The following is a 19,165-nucleotide window of genomic DNA, read 5'->3' as shown; positions in this document are numbered from 1 at the left end:
TTTTGGCAATAATAATAAGTTTATTTAAATAGGGTAGGCCACCAATAACCAACTAATAGACCTTTCCACACTATTAATTCACCAGCAAAACGGCCACCACATGGCTCATCATGCAATGTGTTAAGAACCACATGGACTTCATCTTCCCTTACACATCATCGATAAATACCCTTGCATAGAAAGAATTTATAAAGGTAACCCCCTAATAATTCATAGGAGCATGCTTGCATTAAAATTTGTCGCTTTTGTCGTTTATCAGCACCAGGTGGATATCGAGATGTACTGAGAAAATTTGCAATATCAGCATACCATGGAACTTGTGTCTCCATAGTAAAAATTGATGCATCTAGTAAATCATCCTCCACACCTTCTTTCTTATCAGATGTTAATAATTGTGAAAGATGATCTGCTAGAACATGAGCTCTACCAGGACAAGTAACTATTTGAAAATCAAATTCTTGAAATAACAACATCCAACGAATCACACGTCTTGAAAGTTCTGCTTTATTAAGTAAATACTTTAATGCCTCATGATCAACATAAATAGTAAATTTATTCCCTAATAATAATGATGAATTTTTTCTATCGCAAATACAATTGATAAGCACTCTTTCTCAGTGGTGGTATAATTTCTTTCCGCATCACTTAAATTACGGCTTGCTAATAAATTGGATGATCCACCTTATTGTCATCTGCTTGGTATAAAACGGCTCCTACAGCATACATAGATGCATCAACGTGGATATGGAATTATTTCATCCAATTTGGGGGTGCTAATACTAGTCCTTCAATTAACTTTTGCTTAAGAAATTCAAATGCTTTCTGGTAGACATCATCCCAATTGAAGAGAGTATCCTTTTGTAGCAAATTTTTCAAAGGTGAGGACACTTTTGCGAAATCAAAAATGAATCATCGATAATAATTTAGATTGCCCAAAAATCCACGCAATTGCTTAAGGTTTGTTGGAGGTGGAAGTGCATAAATCTTAGAAATTTTAGCCGAATCCATAGCAATGCCTTCTTTAGAAACGATATACCCCAACAACATTCCTTTTGGCACTCTAAAAACACATTTATCTGGGTTCAAGGAGATACCTACTTCGTCACTACGTTCAAACACTTGCGCCAATTGATCAGGCATTTATTTTGACGCCCCATAGACACAAAAATCATATAGAAAAACTTCCATCCATTGTCGAAGAAAGTCTTGATAAGCGAAAATCATAACTCTTTGAAATGTTGCGAGCGCATTGCACAAAACAAAGGCATTACTTTATAAGCAAATGTGCCCCATTCAATAGTAAAGGTAGTTTTGGATTGATCTTCAGGACACTTGGTTGTAGCCGCTAAACCCATCCATGAAAGAATATAGTTCATGGCCTACAACTTTATCAAGTACTTGATTTGTAAATGGCAAAGGAAAATGATATTTACGTGTTTTGCTATTTAGCTTTCTATAATCAACACAAATGCAAATCTTCTTACTGTTCTTCTTGGGTACTACCACAATAGGGAAAACCCATTCACTATATGCAATAGGATATATAGATCCTACATCAAGAAGCTTAGTGATCTCGGATTTGACGAGTTCTACATACACAGGATTTGTTCATCATTGACGTTGACATACAGGTTTTCTAATTGGTTATAGATCAATATAATGCTGACAAAGTTCAGCTTTAATACCTTTAAGGTCAGTATAAAACCAAGCAAATTCCCCAACATGTGCTCGTAATACTTCCTCAAACCTTTCTCGATCTTGGGATTCCAATTGAGCTCCTAGATTTAAATATTTCCCTTCTACCATTTCTATTTTAACTACTTCCACTTCGGACTCTTCAAGAAACAAAGAGGCTATCTTCCGAGGCTTGATTGTAGGTACATCCTCAAATATCCCCATTGATACATTTTCAAGCAAACTATTCATGGCACTCGATTCTGGCTCTTCTTCCCTTGCATTGATAGAATGTAACAAGGGTAAAGCCTTATAGGGAATGATAGCGAGATTATCTTGAGTAGCACCATCAACCTCTATTCTATAGACATTTTCTATCTTAGAAAAGGATTTTGCAATATATCTTTCCTAGTTTTTACCCAAGCAACCATTAGTGGCGTTTAAATCCTTATTAGACTTCATTATAAATGAGGATTGGATAGAATCAATTATGCTAGGTATCTGCTCTGAATCACATGGATATTGAGCATGTAACTTATGATGATATTGACGTAAGATTTTATTCAAGACCATTGGTTACCCTTAATCTTAAGAATTAATGAATGCAAATCCTCATTTTCCTCATCTTGAGTTCGACAACCTAGATAATGTATGACTTGTTTAAGTTCTACAAAATGCCTAGGTGTCATAGGTTCAAACCATCTCAGTTGTGGTTCCTTTCCATCCCCATAGATAGTAAAATCCATCACCCTTTCTTTGGGATGAGGTAATACAACCTCTAGCATATTTTTCATATTGATCTTAACAAATCTAGATTGGACTCGTTGATAACCAACTAGTGGTCCCTTAAAACAATGATACATCTTCTGCGTAATTCCATTAAAGTGCTTAAAGGGATGATACAACCAAAGAGCACTAGTAGGGTTTTTCATTCGAGTTTCTCGTTCAAAAGTACACTTGGATTCATCTTTTTTCCAAAACCTATTAGTATTTTTATAGTCGTCCCAATATTTCCTATCTAATGGTAAGGCTTATTCCATCTGTAACTCCCCACTACTAAATTTCGACCTCTGTTCTTCTAAACACAACTCTAGAAGTGAAATTTCAACTAGATATCACCTTTCTCTAAATTGAAATTCTGCCTTTTCTTTTTGTAACTCAATAATTTTCTTCATTGCTTCATTTACAAAAGTCATTGCTACCTCACGTTCTATTTCCAATGCCTTGTTTAATTCTCTAATGATCCTATCATAATTACCATGATGTTCACTAGATGTTTGTGTAAACCTATGTAAGGCCAAAGCTGAGTCATCCTCATCATCATGAAATATTGGTCTTTGTAATGGTTTGCACCCATTCCTACTTCTCTGTTCTCTTTCCTTTCTTTCTAATTGGTAACAATAAGTTCTTTTAGCTATATCTAGCAATTGTTCAAATCCAAAGGGAAAGAGCATTTTCCTCGTAAGGGAAAGCAACAAAGACCCTACTCTTAGGGATGCCATTATTGTTCTAAGTCACGTCAAATTCATCCATATTTTCCAAAGACGTTGTTAAGATGTCGTCAACATTAAATGTCACTAACTTAGGCATCTCTTCCTCTTCTAATTCATCCATAGAATCCACTTCTACCTTGCTATACGTAAAAAAAAATATCTTCTTGATTATTTTCTTCATGATCCATGGATAATCGGGAATATGTTTCAAACGAATCATCAAAGTATTCTGCTTTCCCTCTTGTAGAGACCATTAAGCAATCTAGGGTTGTATCTTTAAACATAGATAACCAGTGAGTAATATCACTATCTGAATCATTGTCTGATGAAAATGTTATAGCATATTCACCAATACCCATCTGTTCTACCTTGTGAGGCTAATGTACTGTATTTACCTCTACTTTTTTTTCTCTTGCTGGCCATTATGTTTTGAATAACCAGGCATAAGGCCCTTCATTATCTGTCCTCTCCATTTCCAAATCATATAATTCACTATTGGGTTTCTCATCCATTTCACTAACCATCTCATCTCCTGACTCTTTCAAAAATCCTTTTAAAATAACTTGTATTTTAACCCTATCATTTCTAGGACCAATCACAATTGAACCCTTGTACCAATCTTGAGTGGATCTGGCTTGGTATAACCAAGGTAACCAAGGTCGACCTAGTAACACATAATATGAAGAGATACTTGACAATGAGCGAACTATTAAGTAATTCACATGAAATTCTAGGCCAACAATTATAGATTTCACATTTCGAAGTAACCCCAAAGGAATCACTTTTCTTTGATCAGTCACAAACTATATGGGTAGGTTCTAAATTCTAACCCTAATTCTTGCATTGCTTGTTCTATCATCAAATTGACTATTGAGCCACCATCTAACTGCACTTCATTTAGCAAGTGGTCGTTAATAGTAATATCCATAACTAGAGCTCCTGGATCCACAAACAAATCTACTATTTTTATGTCCTTAGTTGTTTTTCTTTTGAAAGAATTTGCGCTTCCTATAGGAGCATTAATTTAAATCCTCGTCCTCTGACGTCGAACCAATTTATGATAAAGCTACTTTCAACATGTGGGTGCTATTTCTAGCAATTGTCGAAGGTTAATGGTCAATGATACTTCTTCTAATGCAACCCAAAGATCATAGTTCATGTTTACTACTTTCACATGTTCTTTACTTCCTTCATTAGGAGGTATCAATCTTTCAAGAAAAGGAGCTACTCCTACTTGAATCTTAGGATTTTCCAAAGGCACATGTAATAGTGGATGGTCAGAGGAATGTTGTGGAGAATCTGACTCATGTAGCTCTACATTAGGATCTATATCCTTAGATTTATCCTTTGATGCTCCCTTTAATTGCAGACTTTCTTCCTCTAGACCTTCCTCCTCTCATTGCTGCTTTTGCGCTCTAGTAACCATACTAATTAGGTCAACCTTAAAGGTCACCTTATGGGGTATGAATTTATACCTAACTCCATTCACTTGCCTTGTTGTTTCTACTTCAACTAAATTTGTGGATGAGGTTGAGGGTTCATTAGAAATTTGCTTACCCTTGTCATTAGTTTTGTTATCTTCTCACTTAGGGCAATACTCTTTGTGATGTCCTTTGCCATTACACCTCCTACGTAGAGGATTATAGTCTTGATTTTTATGTGCATTTGGACAATATGTAGCTATATGACCTTCCTGTTAGCATCGATAACAAATTACCGGTCCCCTAGGCCTTTGTTGTCCATTTAGCCCCATTGGATTATGAAAAGTACCATTATTTCTCCTAAAAGGAGAATTTCTTTCTTTGTTTCCATCAGTATTGTAATTATTTCGAGGTACCGGGGGTCTGCCTTGGGTTGGCAATCCTCTCGGCCTAAAAGGTTGATTAGGTGGTCTGATCTCATAAGTTGTATTATTACGTTCCGTATAGTTGTAATTCATTTGCATCGAATGAGCTTGTTGTTGCTCTTGACCTATCTTATGCCAACAATTTGTTTCTAGAGGCCCTGTCTTAAGTCAAAAAGTGTAGAATGGTGGATGGTCATGCATTAGTCTTGAAGGTGTTAGACAATCTATAGCCACATGGAAATACCCATGACATTTACCACACTAGATATTGGATCTAGGTGGGTTTGGAGTTGAGCTGCTAGAGGATTGTTGTGCACTAGAAGACTGTGTTTTTGTCGAATAAATTTCTTTCAAGGGTGCTTGCATTGCACCCATAATTTCCACCTTCAATTTTCCTAGGAATTTTGCAATAATATTAGCTACTTTCGCTTCATCAAGAGGGGATTGAGATTGTGGCATAGAAGGCATTCCTGTTTGCATCGTATAGGCTGGAATTGAAGTGTACGGATTTAAAGGTACACTTGATACATTTAGACTTGAAGTTACCGACGGATTTAAAGGAATGGTCACATAAGACACGTTTTTAGATATCCCGCTTGAAGTGCTTGGATATTCCATCCGAGGTTCTTTAAATAAGTCCCTCCGTCGTTATTGGATAAGTTGCACTTCTTTCCGCCATCTAGTATGTGTTTTAGCATCTGCCAACATAGCTGGCCATTGTGGGCTAACATGTTGATGAACTTCAGGATTGAGCCCATCAATGAATTTATGCTTTTGCATAGGTTCATTAGGAGATGGATTCATCTTTCGAATAATTGTCTCCATATGTTCAATGTAATGTTCAACACTTTCAATTGTTCCTTGGGAAAAATAATCCAATTGAAGGGCTAGTCTATCTTGGAAACCTTGTGTCTAAATTTTTCCAAGAATGCTCTTGATAAGGCCGCATAACTCACTTTATGTTGGGCATCTAGGTTCTCATACCACCTTGCTGCTTCATCTTTTAGTGTTACACGGAAGATATGAAGCTTTTGGTCATTGTTTACTATCTCATTGGCAACACAGGTAACCTCAAATCTTTGCAAATGCACATCGGGATCCTTGTCCCACAAACCCCCAAACTGCATGAAGTCAGCTAATCTGACTGGGTTGCAAGCCATTGTCTCTCTAAATAATATCTCTAGCCCTAAATCTTGGGTAATATCTAACCAGGCAGGTTCCTTAGGCTCCTTACATAGTTGACGCAATCCAAAATTTGGCTCTAAATCCCAATCAAAGGGTGGTTTAGTACTCCCTACTGTAGCATTAGGTTCACTCCCTCTACTTTCGCTACTTTGTCTACTCCTTTCCCTAGTGACACTACTAGTGCCTAAGGCCACTTGATCCCATTGATATGAGTCTAATTCACTTTCTTTTGATGATGTTCTATCAAATTATATGCTAGGCCTAACAAGTTCTACGGTTGAGTTAGACACCGTGTCTATCCATAGGTTCAATAATGTATTCACATTTTCAAGCCTTTCTAATAGCCAAGCCTCCTGTCGCACAGCTCGTTCTCTAGCTCATTGATCTCTAGCTTCATTTTATTCTCTGTCTCTCCTTAAAATTCATCCACTATTAATGAAATAGCTATTGCTTTCATACTCCAAAATTTCACATGTTTTGTTTGAAGCTATAAAGTTAGGTTTTTGCTTGCATGCGCGCTTAGAAGGTTTAGAATGGTTGGTAACTCTGGGTCTATTTCTCCGTAAGGAAACTTTTCTTCTTGCTCAAGGATTAGGCCAAAAATTCCAGCGACCTCTCTAATGTCTTTTATGTCGAAAGTAACTTTTAAACCTCTCGACACACGTATCCAAGGCAACACATCATCCCATACCACTCTCTTGAAAGTTCGATAAGCTTTACGATAATACCAATCAAAGTGGTATAATACACTGATTGTATTTATTTCTATTGCATCTATCAGTCCAAAGTGCACTGTTAATAAAACTATGGTTTGCGTTCAATCGTTATAACCCCAGCTCCAAGAAGATAAGTGTTCTACACCTACAGTTAACTGCAGCCCAAAATATTTTCCCCCCTCTACTAAGTATGTGTCTCTTGCCCAATCCAATATCCTCCTTTGGCAATCTTGGGGCAAATTTTGAAAAATAGTCCCTTAGAAAAGAAACCTCATGTTCACTCATATACCTAGGATTTAAATATCCTAGTGAGATTAATCACCCATTCGAGTGCACTTGGCTCTCCCGGCAAATGCACCAACAAATGACTTGGCCAAAGACCAAGCCACTTTTAACTAGGTTGTCAAGCCAACTCCTGCAAGTTTTTGCACTAAATAGGTAATCTTAATAACTAATTTTTATGATTTATTTAACCTTTCTCAATAGCTACGACACTCGTTCATAGTAGTCCAACTAATCTAATGTCTAGGACATCAATAAGCTTGCTTAATCTTACACTTCATCTCTTAACTCTGCAGAGGTCTCTACACTGGACACTAGGATACTAAGCCTAGGATTTTTATCCCTTGGAAAATTTATCTCAAGGCAGCATAGATCCAATAGATCTATTTATACATCTCCATTTAAATTCTTTTTAAATTATCTCTTCTCTTTCTTTATATAATAAATTCCCTTATTATTTATTAACCAATAAACATTCAAAAAAAATCAACTAACATTCCAAAAACCCATAAACTCTGATGTCCTTTTTTTAAAAAAATTCTATTGTCCCATATGGTATAACTTAATACTTTGTTAACACTCTTAATTTGCATACAATTAAAAACACCATATTTTATATTAATAATGTTTCAAAGTAATAACATCAAATTAATTTTCTTTTTCTCTAACCCAAGAAAATTTCATAAAACATCTGAAACCATATTCTCATTTTTTCCATGAAAGATCCTGATTTTTGTTGAGTTAAAAATAAGATTTTTATCAATAAATACTGTAATTTTCATCTAAAATAACTTTTTTTGACACATATTAAAAATCTTCAAAAATTTTTGAAAAAAAATCAAAATAATTTTAGTAGCACAAAAGTTAATAAAAAAATATTACATCTCATAATTATTTAGCCAAATATTTTATAAAAATTTATTTATACCATTTTTAAACCATTTTAAAGTATTTTTAGTTTTTTTATTTTTAAATATAAAATCAGACCTACTAACAACTATTTAGACTTAAAAATGAGATTCAAATATATTTTATAAAAATTATAAATAAAAGAAATGTTTATGTTAAATCACTTATTTCTATTAAACAAGTTAAGGCACTTACGTAAAGAACGAGAATCACAATTACGCTTTTGGAAATCGTATCCCTTGCAGTCCTAGCCAAGATCTACCTTCCACCCAGTCGTCTTGCACACGAGATCATCATTCTTTTTACTTCCTCGCCTTCTTGGCTAATTGATTGACTTATCATGATAGGGATGTCGTTTAAGATCTTAAAGCTATTAAGCTTTCATTAAGAGCTTTAAACCTATGGCTATGGCTTCTTCATAGTCGACGACCAAATGAGGAGAAGATAACTAATTCCATATCTTGCCCATCTCTCCACCAAATTGCGCCTGAAGTAGAGCAAATTGAAGAGAGGGAACTCTTCTTCAAACCTATAATCTCAGTTTGGGTGGGTACATTGAAGCTCCCATTTCCATGTTCAAAGGGAAGGCATTGTGATGATCATGTAGGAGGCATGAATTTCAATTCTCTCCTCTTTGTCCTTTCCAATTACATTTCTTTGTCCATTTCTTGGTTTTGGGTGGCTTGAAAAGCCTTCTCCTCTCTCCCTCTCTTCAATGATGGCGCCCTTTTCGTCATGTTCTCTCTCTCTCTCTCTCTCTCTCTCTCTCTCTCTCTCTCTCTCTCTCTCTCTCTCTCTCTCCACCTACTTCACTTCACATTCACTACCAAGCATGCAATTGTCTTTGCATTGGAGGCAAAGGCCATATTAGTCATGAAACAAAGCTCTGGTTTAGGGAAAGCAATAATCATGGAGTGCAATCATTAGAATTCTTATATGAGGCGAATTCAAAGAGGGCGTCTCTTCTATCTCTCCCACCTACTTCACTTCTAGAGTTAATTATGAGCACTCACTATCAGAACATGTAGGGGTGTCAGCCATGGATGACAGCATGAGGGCGCCTCTTCTCTCTCTTCCACACCTACTTTCTGTTTCCTACGTTTCGTCGTCTAATTTGTCAAAATCATGGCACAATCAAGATCATAATCATGATCATCCTGTCAATCTACCTTCTCAATTGCAACAACTATGGTGGATCATTCAGCTCTCCATCAGAGAGTTGCAGGCTCCAAAGGAATCATCGGTAGGTTCATTATCCACAGGATTGATACACCCTCCTCTTGTGCAAATTCTCATTCCGGTTTTTCTATGTTTCATGTCATAAATCTGGGGATCACCAAAGTGCAATGTTGCCTCTTTCGCCACTCTTCTTCCCCCCAGCATTCCGATTTGGCCAAGATGGCACCTTCACGACCCCTCCTATATCCAACGATCTTCAATGGCCTCTCCTCTTGTTCTTTTTTAAATTTTCTTTTAATTCATTTCCTTCCCTTCCAACTCCTTAATGATAGTTGGACTATTATCTCTACCAATCATGTTTCTTATACCTCATTTTTTCTACAATCTCCATGTTTACTTCAAACATACATTAGGGCCAAAAACGCTTCAAAAAATGCACTTTTATTAATCACGGGATTAAGGAAAGGGCCAAAGAGAGTTTGCCATGTGTGCAAGAATATGGTATTCTTGTCTCCTCCTTTTTGGAGATAGTAGTGTCCACTCCGTGGTTCTCTTCTCCAAAATCTCCAAACTCTGACATGTTTTGATGGTCCCAAAGTCCTTATTTACTTATAAAATTTGACAAAACTAGTTATGATAATGATGTTGTGAAGTTATTAATAACTTTTTTGAAAGTCGGGAGCTTTTGGCGCCCCCACTATATTTTCATTAGTCTTTTCAGTATTTCTTCTTTGTTCATTCGTCTTTCTCGATGAGCTTCTTTCTTTGCTCATTTGCCTTTCTTAGTGAGTACTTTTCTCTGTGATTTCAATCTAAGTATGGCATCCAAAAGGCGCCCGTCTCGTTTAATAAACTCCTGCACTGTCTATGGCCAAGGAGTAGACAAAAATTGGGAGCCCAAAACCTTTTGCATAAACGATTGGGTGACCATGTTGCCCTCTTGCAAAGGCTCTCACAAGGTCAAAAGAAGAAAAAGAGAGGATATAAAAACATCATTGGAAAGGGCATATCATTTCTTTCAAAATTACGCATGAAGGGTGGTTAGTCAAAGTGCAACATGTTTACATGGCCAAGGATATGCACTTATCTCCTAATGAGCGTGTTTACCAGTAGACACATTGTAAGTCTTAAGTTGATAACATATATGATTTTTTTTTTCATTTAAGCAAGTATTAATATTGAATTCTTCATTGTAGATATATTTCCATCAACAAGTACTGAATGGCAACCTGTGGAGAGTTTGAGTGGAACTTTGAATGCGATTCATAAGGCGTTTGCAAACATTATATATGTTGATGAGACTGTCGGTTCTTTCAATGAGAGAAGAATTTTTATATATTACTCACAATATGTGGTTCCATCTAAAGAGGGCATATATGGACATATCAAGGATTTGCCATTGCCAAGTCTCTCCTCTCTTATTTGGGAGGTTTCTAATAAGGCAACCATGCATAGTTTTAATTTCAAAATATGTCAAGATATTTAAAAGTCCATGATAGCTGGAAGGCTCTCAAGAAGAATACACCTGTCATGGTTTATCCCCTTACATATCTTTGTGGGTTGCTTCAAAATAGCAAACTTATAGAGAACAAAAGTATCTTGGCTAAGTAGAAATTTTGCAAGCGCAGAACTAGATAACATTATAGGGAAGCTTTGGAAATCTTGAGAGGTTGACCATAAGGGCAACACCATGAGGTGTATTGTATGCCCCCAATCCTTGTCTCTGTGTTATAATATAGCACAACAAACTCTTGCTTTGGGTTTTGATTATAGGAGATACAAACTTAAACTAGCATCTGGATTCCCTTGGATTCATATACAGATTGTACGCCCTTCAATCTTAAGGTGCGAGTTATAGAAAAGGAGGTAAATATCACTTCCAATTGGAATCTTAAAGATGTAAGGGATACCTTGGAGATGCTAGACTGTACATTCCCAAAATATAAGTTCAAAGTAAATGGTAAAATAGTAGGGAAAAGAGCTGAACGCTCTTTCTCTTGTATGAGTTGCTTGCCTCCTTCAATTATAAGCTTTAAGCCATAAAATTGAAAACATTACATTGGACAAAAAGCTTTTCATTGAATGAAGAGTTACAAAATTGAAGTGTAGATATACAAAGATCTTGCCATTTGTATCTATTTGTCTTCTTTCATCATTGTAACTTCTTCGTCACTTTTTGAAAAGATAGATCTTGCAGTTGCAGTGGCTTTTTTTTTTTGGTTGGTTGAAGAATTTAACTTGGACAGGGGCCCTCTTCTCTTGAGGGGGTAGATGAGAAGATGGATGAGAAAGTGTTGGCATTTTTGTCTTTTTGGAGCTTGTCTTACTTGTCTTTCCAGATGACTTACCTTTTGCCTTACTCTTAGTTAAGGATTTAAGTGGAGGAGAGTCGGGGTCGACTGGCGTGATTGCCCTATCCAAAATTAACTCAATACATCTCTCTCTTATCCACCATGTGTATGAATCGGGGTAATCTTAGCACTGTAAGGAAAATTGTAATAAGTTGTTAGGGTAGTGATAGTTCATACTTGTAGGGAGTAAAAACAAATAAATGGAATGATTATAAAATTTGATAATAATGTTGTTGCTCAAAAAACTAATAGCGTTGGTCAAAACAGAATGTGAGAGATACTTACATTAACCCCGTCTATCTTGAGAATCTTTGAATCTATTGTCCTACAAACATTTGAACTTACTCTCCATCCACAACAATACGCATCATTTTGTAAGGGCACTTCTTGTAAGAGAAAGCTATATGGTTTTTGAGGATCAGCAATATCCTCATATGTAGTGTCCAAAAAGGTTACCACCAACCTCCCAGCACTGTAAATGGAAACATGTTATAAAAAAAGGGCAATAAATAAAATAAATAATAAACCAAAAAGTGAGGATTTATATTCAACGCACATTCTTGCTTGACCGTGGATACCCCTAAGAGAGTTTATAAGGATAATTTCTCGAGTGAGAATATCAATATATATTAAGCTCCAATGTCCTCTGCAAAGTAAAATGTTAGTAAGAAATGCATACTATAAAGAAGTATACATTAAACCCTTTGCAAAATTGCATACCTTTCGACGTAAGGGAAAAAAATATGGTAGTTTGTAATTGGATCGAACGATCTGAAAAATAATTCTATGTTTGAACGATATCTTGAAAACAATTCCGCTGATAACAATGGATCAACGATAAATATAGTTTTAGAGATTTCTTGGCTAAGAGAAGCAATCAACACCCTAAAACCAATAGTAAAATCAAATGAATGTCAATTGCAATGAACAAAACAACACTATCATTCCATTAAAAAAATTTGAGCCAAAAGGCCTTACCTTATGCAACAAAAGACTATTGAATATGGCAATTGAATATCTTTCTTAACAAACATTCCTTTGTCCTCAGGGGAAATACTAAGATAGTCTTCTGAAGAAGTGCAAGAGACATTCACAACCATTTTCCCGTATACCTTCCCCATTCTCTTCAGATTGACAGGACCAAGGACAACAATTCTTCTCTTGCAAACTTCATCCTCTGACTCTATAGTCTCTTGTGGTCGTTCTTGATGGGCGTCTTGTCAGGTTCTTGATAGGCAGACACTTGTTCGAAGGTGGTCTTTGTAGGGTATAAATGTGTCATGTCCTTAATCACTAGCCGTTTCGATCTCCTAGACAATTTTGGAGGAACATTAAGGATCTCAAATGCTTTTTTATCAGTAGTGGGCAAGGGCCTCAATACCTTGTCAAACCTATACCTAATTCTGCTGACCATACTAAAGTCTTTGTTCACAAAGTCATTCTATGAGCGTGGGCAGCAACAATGTAAGCATTGTTTATAAAATCAATAACAAAGTCTTCAGCAGCCTCTTGAAGGCAAAGAATGGCTACAAGTTGCCATTTTTTTTACATGCTAACTTCAGTGGACACCCTTGATAATCTAAAAGAAATATCTTTGACAACTCTGATAAATGTTGTCTTTGGAATCACATACTGTGTAGCTCTTTGTGCCTTCCTTATCTCACTAAAACATTTCTGAACATAAAAAAATCTAGACTTTCTCTTTCTCTTTGACTTGGAAGAGTCTTCGGTACGTGACATGTGGCAATGTTTAATTGGCTAGGTTTTGCGTGGGCCATCCATGTGGTTGTCTACGTGGCTTTGCACGTGGAAAATATTTTTCGATCTATATAAACACTGTGGTCAGGCATTTATGACTTTTTTTGCAAATTTACAAGCATGTTTAGAGTTGAGGTCCACTTTCACTGTTTCTTATGTGAATTTGCGCCATTTCGTGTACCCCTTGATACGAAGTGAGGAGATATTGTTCTTGAGGTCGCTTGGCCAGTTTCGCATCGTATCGTAGATTAGCAAATACAAAGTGAGAAGGCATTGCTTGTGAAGTGGGTGGACACTTTCGTGCCGCATCATACTTTCACTCATGTTTGAACCTAAGGATGTTGCAGGCTCCCAAGAGCAGGTAACCCCTTCTAAAAAAAGAAGAAGATTGTCATCAGGGTCAACAAGAGCTTCTGGTTGTGCTGCCTTCTCTCTTGAAATTCCCACAGCTTCCTCCCCTTTTTCAGCAACAGCAAGTGTGGGAATGCCTAAGAAGTCTCCAATCAAAGGCAAGTCACCATTGAGGGTTTTTGGATTGTCTCAGATCACATAGGTTTCTCCATCAGAAAGGCTCCTAGACTTTCTTCTTCAGAATGGCATGGAGTTATCTTACTATGAAACTGCAAAGGATATTTTCAACCCTAATTGGGATATTGACCATGTACTGAACTTATGTAATAAGTTTTTCCTGGAGGAGTTTGCTGAGTTTGAAAGTCTTGCATTTCCGGTAGTTGAAAAGGATGCAAAGGAATATGTTGACATACCTATTGGGAGCTCACCTTCAAAGAAGGCTTTGTTTTCAAGAAAATGCAGGCTTATTGGGAGCTCACCTTTAGAGAAGGCTTTGTGTACATCTCATTCTCTTGACCGGTTTTGTACCTCAGTTTTGTTTTGTTCTGCTCATTTTAGAAAATGCAGGCTTATGTCCAAAACAACTACATTCATTGCGTTTTCTCTTGTTAAATATCCTATGAAATTTGATGAAAAACAATTAGAAGGTCCAAAATGTTCTAGCTTTTGCCTTTTGGATGAGGTAGCAAATGACAAGGATGCAAAGGAATGTTTGGACCCTGAGTAAGAAGCAAATATTGCTGGCAAACTAGATGTTGCCCAATTCAAAGCTGAGACCATTATTGAAGAAAACGATGCAAATGCAGATCTTGTATGTGACTCTTCTTTTTATATTGTTGCTTCACTTTCAACTTTCCCTATCAAGGACAAGGAATACATACTGCTAGCAGACATTCAAAAGCTCTTCAATCTTAGGGAGGATCATTGTTTAGCCATCATTGAAGAGGCTTCTAATGCTACAAATGGTAATGTTGATGTCGAAAATAAATCGAAAGAAGAGTTACTTAAACTTGACACCAAAATTACAAATGACAAGTTTATTGAAGCAGGGGATGCCCTTTCTCTTTGTTTTCGTAAGGCAAAGAATGCTGAGGAAGAGTATGGGATTACTGAAGAGGAGTTCCACAGCCTTCAAGACCGGGGCTTGGAATTTCCCATTTTGGAAGGAAAGAGTCACAATATGTTAAAGAATTGGAAGATACCAATGAGGCACAATCATCAATTAACATATGGAATCCAATTAAGCTAGAAAATGATGAAAATCAATTGGTACTATTATCTCAAATTTTGTAAGATGTATATACATTAATATGTTTGATTTCAACATTATTTGACATTTATCTTTTTTTACAGTTGGAGATTGAAGATTTTGATAACTTCTTGGGATGGGGTAAAGGGACAAGAGTTAGTATTAGTTCACTGAAAGATATTGCACTTGGCCATTACTTAGCAAGGATTGATCTGCGTGTTTTCTTGGTATTTCATAACATCTTCTCAAAGGAAGCAACATGGCCTATACTATGTATCAAGGCACTTACAAGGCTACTTGGTTTCTCTAGATTACAATACAATGCACACAAGGTGACGTTTTTGGAGAAGACTACGGCAATTAGGATTTTTGGTTATCGTCCTGGTTTCTCTGCTTCTAGGGCAGAATACTTTCTGGCCCTCTCATCTTATGCTTTGGCAACAAACAGAACTAATATAAAATCAATAGTTGGCTACAAGAGAAGAAAATTTCTGCATTATAGAGGAAATATCCAGAAAAGGGAGGATGATGTAAAGGCTCCTGAGAGCTAGCTTTGTACTTTCCTTTCTTGAATTCTCAAGTTGAAGTATTCATTCTTCAAAGTTGTCATCGAAAAATACTATGAATTCTTAAGTTGAAGTATTCATTCTTTGAAGCTATCGTAAAAAAAACCAATTGAATAGCTTCTCAAGAGCATTGCTTTTTGTAACTCCACCTCCATGTCTTGTGCTTCGAAAAAAAATTGTACGTGCTTGATAGTGAGATTTTTCCATGCCTTGGCCGCTATAAGTTGCGAGGGAGCCTTGCTCCTCCACAAAGTAAGGCCCATGGATATGAAGGATATGCTGCAAATTCATAAGAGTAACAATCATTTTCTACCAATGGAAATTTTATTGATGGATTAAATATTCTCTCTTACCAAATAAAAAGTGATATCTTTTTCTCCCCATGCCTCCTTTATTACCTGAAAAATATTTATAATCGAACATTTGAACTCTTCTGGATATGTGTACGTTTTCGTTTGTTGCTTGAGGAGCTTTAGGAAGACATCAACGTGTCTCCAAACCTCCATCCTTAGAAATGCAAGTCGTGGTGTGGTTGCAACGTTTGTCGTTATCCCACATGGCTCTCTCCAATGCTCCCAAGTAATGCTTACATGTTTTCTTATATGGTTACCTAAAAGACGTCTAGCTTTTGAGCCTCCCATTGAGACATCAGCCAATACATCTCTTGTTTTCCCTGAAAGTGTTGGATCTTTTCTTAAATGAACTTAACCTCCATGAAAACCCATTTTGGAGAGTAATGCCTCACATTTTTCAATACACTCATTCGATAAAGACAAAGGTTTAATTGAGTATGTATAGTCAAGATGCAACCTGAGAAGTTTATCAATAATTCTAATCTCTGCATGCAAAGTACATATATGAAAATTAGTAAGAGGAATTGAAAGAATTGGATCCCATATATCTTCCTTGTTTTTTTAAAAAAACTTAGATCTATAGAGTCTCTCTTCTTACATGGCGCAAGTTGCTCCAATTTTTAGACCCAACACTTTCCATGCAATAAATACAAGGATATTTTGCATTTGTCCCATTACATATTCCAAGCATACATTTGATAGTTTTCAAGTCAGCGCTCATGTGCCATTCCACATTAAAATTACCAACCCCATCAACAACAACATTTCTCCTTCACTTTGAGACTTAATAATGTTTGGAATACTTGTATGAGTAAACAACCATTTTAGTGTTTGATGATTCTCAATTGGAGATTCTCCATCTCAGACTGGAACTTATGCACTGGTGCTTGGCCCCCACCATTAATGTATTCCAATGCCCTGTTCATGATGCAAATGCTGACTCTTTCCATCTTTTGTCCTTTTTGAATCTTGCTTCATCTAACTTCAAGGAAAACTTTAAAACATTGTGACATTCCTTTAACGTGAGTCTATACATGTGAACCATTGCAATCTGCACTCTTCTTAGATCAACCCATATATTGTTAAATACATTGTATTCAAAACTAGATTTTCTTTTTGTCTTTTCATATGCCATAGATGCTTCAATATGAATGTATTCCTCGAAAACTTGTGGAATCTTACGATTCATGGCAGTCCTTGCAACCGATACTCTTAGGACTCGAGGTAACCCAAATGCAGTTATTCTATTACATTTTAGATTTTTAAACCATAATCTTGAGATAGCCCGATAACCTTTTCGACTAATGCCCATAGTATCACATGCCTCTACAATTTCGTTTGGTTTTACTATGTCCTTTAAGTTCTTCACTAATTCTTTGAGAGTTGGGCCTCTCAAATCCATATTCTGAGGTGATCTAAGAATCCTCAAAATATCATTCTTATTCATAGTCTCTTCTAAAAAATTGATTCTCTCCTCACTCTCTCAAATATTAATACCCGACATGTTAGAGACATATTTTTTTGCAAGATTCAATCTTCTTTTCTTTGCTCTCTCACACAAGCTAGTTATGTTTTTTAATGGTCTCTCTCTCTCTCTCTTAATCCTATTGGAGTTTTCTTTAAATGTGCTAGCTTGTCTTGTAATGACTTATTAGCATTTTCCAAAATGTCAATCTTATTTGTAAGCTCAGAAATGCTTGTCTGTGCAATAAATAATGCTTTTCTCATTTCATTCATCTGAGCCATGTATCTGTAAGATGCAGAGTATAACCTTTTACAATACCCAAGCATTATAGCCTTCCTCAACATATCTCACGTAGTCATGAATATTTAAAAAACTAGGAGGTTTACCTGTTGAAGAATCCTTTGGATAAATATTTCCATCTACCCACAAATATATATGTTTCTTTCCTTGAGTTTGCAATCTATCGGCCTCCATTTCATCTGTTAGTACTCAACGATGTATACTTCTCCAAGATGAATAAATTGGATCTAGTTGGATGGTAAGTTTGTATTTGCATGTGCTCGTATCTGTATCACTTGCAGAGGTATTGCTAAACATTTTAGTAGATCAACGATCACAGTGATAAGAAAGTGAGCACAAAGAAGAGAATGGCAAAAGAGAATGGAGAAAGAGCATGTGAAAAGAAGATGACTCATACTGGCATCGTTCCCTGGCCCCTTCCCCTAGAGCCTTTCCATTGATTGATTCTCCCTAGAAACCCAAAGATGGGAGAAGCTTGTGGACTAACCATTGAGTATCCACAACTCCCACTTTCTCATACATAGGCTTCACACACCTCTCTAAGGCGAAGTCAAGATCCCATCCATGAATCAAATCATTCCGAATCAGATGCCAAACACATTTCCATGGATTTCTTAAAAACAGAGGAGCCATTATCTCGACAAACCCCCTACATGGAGGCTTATTTGGATCTTTGCATCGGCCAGAGCTTTCTGTAGTCACTCCATGAATTTTTTAATTTTTTTAAGTGCATTGTCATTCTCCAGGTCACCTTATGACTTGGCTCTAAAGCAGGTTGAGATATCTCAAGGCTATACTTTTAAAGAAGTTCTATATACATTTCAGCATCAAAATTGTCAATCCCAAGGTCTTCATCCCATATAAAAATGTACTCATACGGGGCCACTACATCAGGATGTAGAAACTGTTTTGCAAACCATCATTTTGACTATTTTCTTGCATACTAAATTGCTTGGGCACTTAAGTCTTCTATCTGAGAAATGTGAACAGTATATTATAGGGTAGGATATTTGGCCATCTATCTGCCTTATACACCCATATGCAAGATCTGACCCAAAGAACTGAAGTCCAATTAGTGAATAGAAAAATAGCATAACAAGTGCAAGTAACATCACATCTTCAAGTGGCTCCATACTACTCTGGAGAGCTTTAAAGATTGCTAGCACATTGCTGAAGAACTCGATGTTACCCAACCAATCTATTAACATTGAAACTGCCCCCAAATGAACTATGCTTTGCATTGTGGGTTACGAGGGGCATACAAATGTTACTTAGATAATGTGCCGAACCACCACAAAGCTCCTAAACCTACCTCTTTTCACTAAAACAAAACCAATTTTGGTGTTGGAAAGAGGGGAGTCATGGGAAACAAGACAAGATCTTATCTTCTCTAGATGATAATAATTTCCTATGGGAAAATTTTAGATTGGTCATGGTTGGGATTCACTAAGGAAATTTATTAGATTTTATCTATAGCACCACCTTTCT

The 19,165-nt window shown here is 36.4% G+C and overlaps 1 pseudogene; it reads right to left on the bottom strand.

Moving 5' to 3' along the window:
- Nucleotides 1-155: 155 nt before the first annotated feature.
- LOC148017168 (uncharacterized) lies at nt 156-18,918 on the bottom strand (annotated as a pseudogene).
- Nucleotides 18,919-19,165: the final 247 nt, after the last annotated feature.

Source organism: Lygodium microphyllum, chromosome 22 (assembly GCF_053477565.2).
Source record: "Lygodium microphyllum isolate KBCC chromosome 22, Lygodium_microphyllum_v1.1.10, whole genome shotgun sequence".
NCBI lineage: Eukaryota > Viridiplantae > Streptophyta > Polypodiopsida > Schizaeales > Lygodiaceae > Lygodium > Lygodium microphyllum.
This window is presented reverse-complemented; position numbering and strand designations above follow the sequence as displayed.